The sequence below is a fragment of the Falco biarmicus genome, chromosome 7 (genome assembly GCF_023638135.1).
Source record: "Falco biarmicus isolate bFalBia1 chromosome 7, bFalBia1.pri, whole genome shotgun sequence".
Classification (NCBI taxonomy): domain Eukaryota; kingdom Metazoa; phylum Chordata; class Aves; order Falconiformes; family Falconidae; genus Falco; species Falco biarmicus.
This window is the reverse complement of record NC_079294.1, coordinates 1,585,152-1,592,142: the sequence shown is the minus strand read 5'-3', so window position 1 is coordinate 1,592,142 and position 6,991 is coordinate 1,585,152.

The following is a 6,991-nucleotide window of genomic DNA, read 5'->3' as shown; positions in this document are numbered from 1 at the left end:
ATTTTCTTCATGTGTTGCCTAACACACACCTGGTGGTATATTCACATCTGTAGAGGTATGTGACAAGATAATCATCTTAGTATGCTCACAGGTGATTTTTGACATAATTATGACCCCTGACTTGATTGAGAAATGCTCACAAAGCTGAAAAAAGTAAACCTTTCTTTTCCTGAGACCTTAATGTGTGTACTTCAGGCTTTTGGAAGCACTCTTCTAGCAGTTTTTTGCATCAAGGATATGAAAGTCATTGTTCTTCTGGCCACTGATGTGCACATTGTGTAATACTCACCATCAAGCATGAAAAAGCAGCAGCCCTGGTGTGTGTGTGTGCATAGACTTTCCGCAACCGAACAGAATTTTGGTCCCTGTTGTAGGTTACCAGGGCAGAACAAATCTCCTTTGTGTAGGGAAGTAATGACGGTTCCCCAGAGGCAGCTCTGCTGCTGCTGTACTGCAGCTACGTGGCTGCGTAGGCTGGGGTGAGAGCAGCACGCTCTGCAGAAAGAGCCCCCTTTCTCCCTCAGGAAAGCAAAAACCAGAGCTGGCCCTCTGGTGCAGGGGGTCGGGTCTAGTTAGCTCTGGTCCTAGTGGAGGGGAAGCACGGAGAACCAAGAAAACCGTATCGTGAGAGTCACAGGCAAGCAGGGCAGGAAGGTCTGCAGATCCGCCACCGAGCCCCCAGCGGGCCAGGAGCCTGCAGCCTTCTTGGACTGTCTCTTGCTGGGGTTTACTAACGTTATCACTAGAAGTTTACTCCTAATATCTAACTGAAGTTCCTCGCTGTAGTACAGACACAGTATCTCTCATTCTTTCCAAAGACAAGAGATTATTTCATTTTCTTTGCAAAAATACCTTTTACGTATTTGAAGACTGGTGTGTTTTATCTCAGTCTTCTTTAAGCCTATCAACTTCAGCTTTTACATTTCTTTATCAAAGGTCATAATATTTGGATGTCTAATCATTTCCACCGCTCTCCTGAGTCCTCTTTGGTCTGATGGTGTCTCTCCTGAAGTGCTGTGTTCCAAAACTGAACAAAACATACGAGAATCTCATTAAATCCTGTCTTTATTTTTGTTTGGAAAACAGCTTAAGATTCTTTTTCTCAGAACTTTTCCCAAATTTCAACTGCAACAAGGATCAACACCTTGTTGCTCTAAATGTCGTAGTCCAGGAGTATGATACTAGGTTCTCATTATTATAATGCAAACTCTTTGGTCTAATAATGTAACAATAGAATCACCTCTCAGTCCCTGTTTGTTTACGATGCTAAACTATTTTGCAAATGAACATGGCTCCCTTGGCCTATCTACACTGAAGAAATTAGGTCCAGAAAAAAACATAACACCCAGCAAATACACTCAGATGCAGTTATTATTAAATAAGGTTAATTTTTAATTAAATTTTAAAAATTTTAATTAGCAAGAACTGCTTGGAGTATGAAGTTTTAGAGAACTGACCATTATTTCAGTAGCTCCTTCCTGTCTCCTTCCTTTTCCTATGGATGATGACACACAATGATGCAGATGAACACCTGTATTATAAATTTCTGTGCACAGCAGAGAGAACAGTTGTGTTAATATTGCTACATGTCACTGATGCTTGTTCATGTGCCTCAATGTACACAAGCTTAAGCACATTTGCCCTTCTGAATTATGTTTTCTTTCCTTGTGTGAAGGTTTTTCCTATTATAGTGTTACAGCTAAGATTTTACATGACTAGAAGTCATGTATTATTTATGCTAATGAAGATTTCAGTTAGCATGCCGTGTCCTTGAATGTCCTTTGTCACAAAACTTGTGCTTTGTGTGCAATGCCAATTGAACCATACTGTAATGGCTTTTTTGTGACTGCTAAGAAATTGCCTTTTTTGCAACCTCAGATTTACATTTGAGAAAGTGTCCCAGGACTGCCCATTGTCAAAGGTGCTGTTGCAGAGCAAGAAGTGGCCTTACTATTCAGAGAAAGTATTATAAAATTTCTAGGTATTAGACTCAGTGTACAAAATACTTCTAAAATGATGGACCACAGAGTGAACTCATCCAGGAAAAAAAATTAAGGAAAACTCTGCTTTCTGCTTCTTAGATTGACCATCTCTGAAATTGAATTGAACTTTATTGCTTTATCGGCCTTTTAGTAGAAATGTCTGGCTATGGCTGAATAATATGGATGGTTCAGCAGAACAGTGGCTTCTCCTGGGCATGCCGTCTGGCACTTGTAGTCAAGGGAAGTTGAGCAGAGCTGCCCGTGGGTGTGAATGTCTTCCAGGTACGCTGGAAAGATCTGTGGAAGGAATAGGAAACTATTTGTGCCAGAGATGACTGACCCCAAATGGGAATAATAGACCATTGTGTGTTCTTTCACCGCTCCAATGAATAATCCTGAGAAACATGGTAAAGGAATCCACAGAGTGAAATACATTGATGTAAAATGTCTCACTTTTCAACTAAGCCACTAAAATATTGCATTTTGAACAAAGACTACTCTGACAAACTTTAAAGGGTTTCTGCATATACTGCTAGGTGCTGGTGGAATTTAGTAAGTAATATGTGTGCTCTGACCAAAATCACGAGTCAGCAGTCAGAAGGCTGTTGCCTGTGAAATTAATACAGGCACTCATTAATTGCCAGAGTGCTACTGGAGCTGAGTGCCTGTAGAGAAACACTTCTGTGTTGTGTTGCTTGTTCCCCAAGATAATTGTCTCTTGGATTTCTTGTGTTTTATTTAGCTTATTTTTTCAGCGTAAATATACTGACTACTAAATCTCAGAAATTAGACAGTAGAATAAAGATGGTAAAAACGTCTTGAAATTTTTCTGTAGAAAGTATTTTTTTTAATTAGTAAGATGTTCCTTGTGCCGTGTCCCCATGAGAAAGAGTAAACAAATAAAGAATAGGAACAACTATTCATTTAGAAATATCAAAGTATAACTGAACTGTACAAAAAAGAAATGGAGTGTATATATATGCATATAAATATGTATATAAAGTTTAAAACTAACAGAAAAGCTACAGGGACAAATTTATTTCTCTCTAATTGCAAGTAAACATGAAAAATTCATAAACAAAGGTTTAGTTGAATGACCCCATGTGGAGGTTTCTTTTGATCGCAGTATGAGTAGAACATGGGTTTGATCAAGTTTGCTTAGCCTGTGAGGACTTAAAAAAGAACTTCTTGGAACTTTTCATTCTTGGCCTTTTCTCTGGAACAAACCCTAGCATAAGATTAAGCTTATCTGATACTTCCTGCTATATGTTTGGCACTGTTTCTTGCTCTACCTGTTTGTTGGCTACCCTAAAATGTATGACTTCTTTCAGGAATGAGGTTTTGGATACATACTTAAACTCTGAAACATTCCTCTAACACAATGGCGTTAAGAATATCCTAGAGAAACCGTAAATATAATAGATGGTTATTTAACTAGAAACAGTGTATCAAATGGATGTTGGAAAGTATATATTAAGAAGCACAAGTAAAGCAGAGTTGTAGCTGCATATATGATCATGATACAAACATCCAGAAATGCAGAACCAAAATTTAGATGCAAATTTCTGAAGGTTGAGGGAAGTTTTTGTTCAGGATAGTAAGTTTGCTGTATCCAGGCTTGAATAAGATGCTGATACATCTATGTGCCAATTAATAAATACAGTTTATATATAGGTAAGCAAGCAAAACATTTCACAAATGTTCTTTTGAACTTCTTTGACATTCAGCTGTCTCCATTGATTGCTGATGCTGTTTTGATCTCTGTCAGCACACAGCAAAGGAGAAAATAAGCCACAGAGACACAATTGCCTCCTATCCAGAAGGTTAATTCTTCCAGAGAAAGGAAAGACTAGTTAGAAGAGTTTTGCCTATACCTGCCAATGGTCTAAGATCCTCAGACCTACTCTGTCCTGCCTCTCTAAAGAAAAGGGGCTGTAAAGAAAAATGCCTTTTGTTCCTTTTTGATAACATATTCATATAGTCTTTATTATAGAAGTCTAAATTCAAAATTCATGTAAGGAAAAATATCCCTAACAGGTCTAGCACATATGCCAATTCCTTTAGTATGTGTAAACAGGGAATGGCAGAACTTTGGTTGTAGGGATATTACCCCTAAGATAATTCATCACTGCGTTAACCAACACACCAAGTTGTTTTGAAGATCTTCCTGTCATCAATAAAGCAAAACATCAGAAATGGAAGCCTGTGTGATTATACCAAATAGTTCCAATGAGAAGAAAGAATGCATTATTTTTTCTTTTCAAGCCAGCCAAAACACTTCAAGCATCTGAGTGTGAGCCTGGGGAATGCAGGCATTTTGCCCACAATGAAAATAAAGTTATAGTGAATTTTCTTCGAACAGCCATAGTACTGTCAAGGCTTTGGAGAATAATTTGACTTTTTTTATTATTATTATTTTCTGAATGGAAACTGCTCACTTTGATCAAACGAGCCTTTGGAAAACTGCAGCTTGCTTATTAGCATGATTGTTAGATACCCAGATCCTAGCACGCAAAGTCTCTCAGTGCTTGTGGAGAATGGGTCATGCTCAACCCACTGCAGCTCTGGACTGCTTCAGACTGTGCATTTCCACAGGACCATCAGTTACTCTGCTAGCAGATATTGTACCCATATTAAAGAAGGACCAGGAGCGGCAGTAAAACTGATCCAAGCAACAATAGGGCCATTCGTCTGACTCAACAGTCTGCAAAGCTTTAGAACCAATTTTAAAGGACAGGAGTAATTAAGGCAGGACAATTAAATGGAACATACATTTTTCCAAAGGTAGATCATGCTGTACTGATCTGATATCTTTGATAAAAGAAATGGTCTAGTTAAGAGAAAAGCTGTTGATTTAGTTTGTCTGGACTTCAGGGGAACCTTTAATATAGTATCAGTTTCAAAATCTTGCAGCTGAGAGAGCTGCACTTCTGATGAACACAGTAAAGAAATGCAGGGTCTTTAGAGCAAAGACAAGCAATTGATGTGTGATGCGATCAAAGTGTAGGATGCAAAGAAGATGTAGAGAATGGGTGGGACATGACAGACTGCATTAGTGGTTATAGCAGGGTGAGACTGCATTTGTTAAGGCCTGAGAACAGGCAATGCTAATAACTGATGTGTGAAGGGCAATGATCTGATTATGAGTTTTATTTTTTTTGAGCCATATTAACCAAGGGGCTGTGGAGGTTTCTTTGTATATTCTTTAGTGTTCTTCAGTAAATATTGCTTTTTCATTTGTAACAAGCATGTTACTTTCACTCCTTTCCCTTGTGAGGAAAGAAAGTGTATCTCTTCCAAACCCAGATCAACAGTTTTGTTCAGTGTTTTTGGGTTGGTTGGTTTGTTTATTTGTGGTTTTTAAGACTATTGAAGGAACTTGCTTATAAAATACCACAAAAACCCTTTATTTTGCATTAGTCATTCAAATAATCAAATTTAAATAGTTTTGAGTTATGGAAAAGCTGGGTCACAAATCAACCATCCAGAGATTTAACAGTATTTATGCAGAGAGTGCAGCCTAATCACTAATCCTGCTATCTGCTTCCAGAGGTCTTGCTGGCCTTTTATTAGGTAACCCTGTCACTTCAACTATTTGCCTTGGCACTCAAACGTATCTGCAACATATATGGGTATTATTGTAATTTTACTTTTTACATGGCAAATCTTATCCCCAGATTAAGTGCTGAAGATCACCCTGTTTGACTGTGACCAAGATTCCTCCCTGCAAAATGTTTGTTTGAGACACACCTGCACTTAGAAATTTATCTTTAGGAGATTTAAATATGTATCACCCATTTTCATTAGTTTACTTGGGACAAATAATACAGCAGTTTGCGTGTTACTGATATTATTATTCTTCTGAACTACCATGCAAGTATATTTGTTAATGTTTATCCACGTATGGAGGTAAAGGGTGCCATATTACAGATACTCCTATGTTTAAAGTTGTACAACTTTTTTCCATTGTAAGACTTTATTACTTATCGTCGTTCCCAAATCTAGTTTTTCAGATTGAAAACGTGCAAGTTTGGTTTTTAGTTTTCATTTTTTGCAATTAAAACTAGAATTTATTTGGTATTTCTAAGGTCAGTGGTTTTTGTTGCTGGTCACTGTTTAAAAAGTGAAAGGATAAATTTAAAGGATAAAAAAGAGAGTAATAGCTAATGCCTGCTACAAGTCATCATACGGCAAGAGAGCATGAAGCCAGCCCTTTAGGCTCCTGTGTGTTACCTTTTTGGGAAACACTGCATTTCAAATACTGACTTAATGAAGCTGGATGTCTTCTCTGTGTTACTGATACGTGCTCTTTCCTGGCACCAGCTCCAGTACTTCTATTTGTACTTTATGGACAATACTGAAGATTGGGGAGGGTCATAAGAATAAGCAAAGTGCCTGAAATATGTTTATGATGAGTGCATTTCAAAGTCACCAGCTGCTCTTGGCTTGTTTTTATTCCTGTCTTTGTTCCACTTTGCAGACCAAAGCTTGATGGCAGAAGCATGTTCAAGCTGGCTGGAGAAATATTTAATGAGATTCTGGGGCTGGTGACTAAGGCAGCAAATTCAGGCTGGGAAAAAGGTGAAATTTTTCTTAGGAAAAACATGTGTGGTGGTGAATTAAAATAGAAGAACTGAGGATGGATTCCTTATAATTAAAAACATTTTATTCAAGGTTGGGTGCTTTTTTGAAAAGTGTGTTTTAGCCCAAACCCACATATTTAGTTTCAAGCAGTAACTAAATCTGACATGAGTTCTGCAGGAAACTAGCCTGGATAACCAGAGCCTCTTGGCCCATTAAATCTAGGAATGTTTTTCCCACACTGAAGCTCTCAGCCATTTCACTAAGAAGCTCTCATACATCTGTGATGTGAACCAGGAAGCTAGCAATGTTGTTCCAGGAACAGGAATAGAACTTTGTGAAAAAACATCCATCTTTGGATGCTTTACTCTAAATAAGTCAAGTCTTTTAAGTCATGGAAATTTTCAACTCTGTTTTTCAAGAATTTT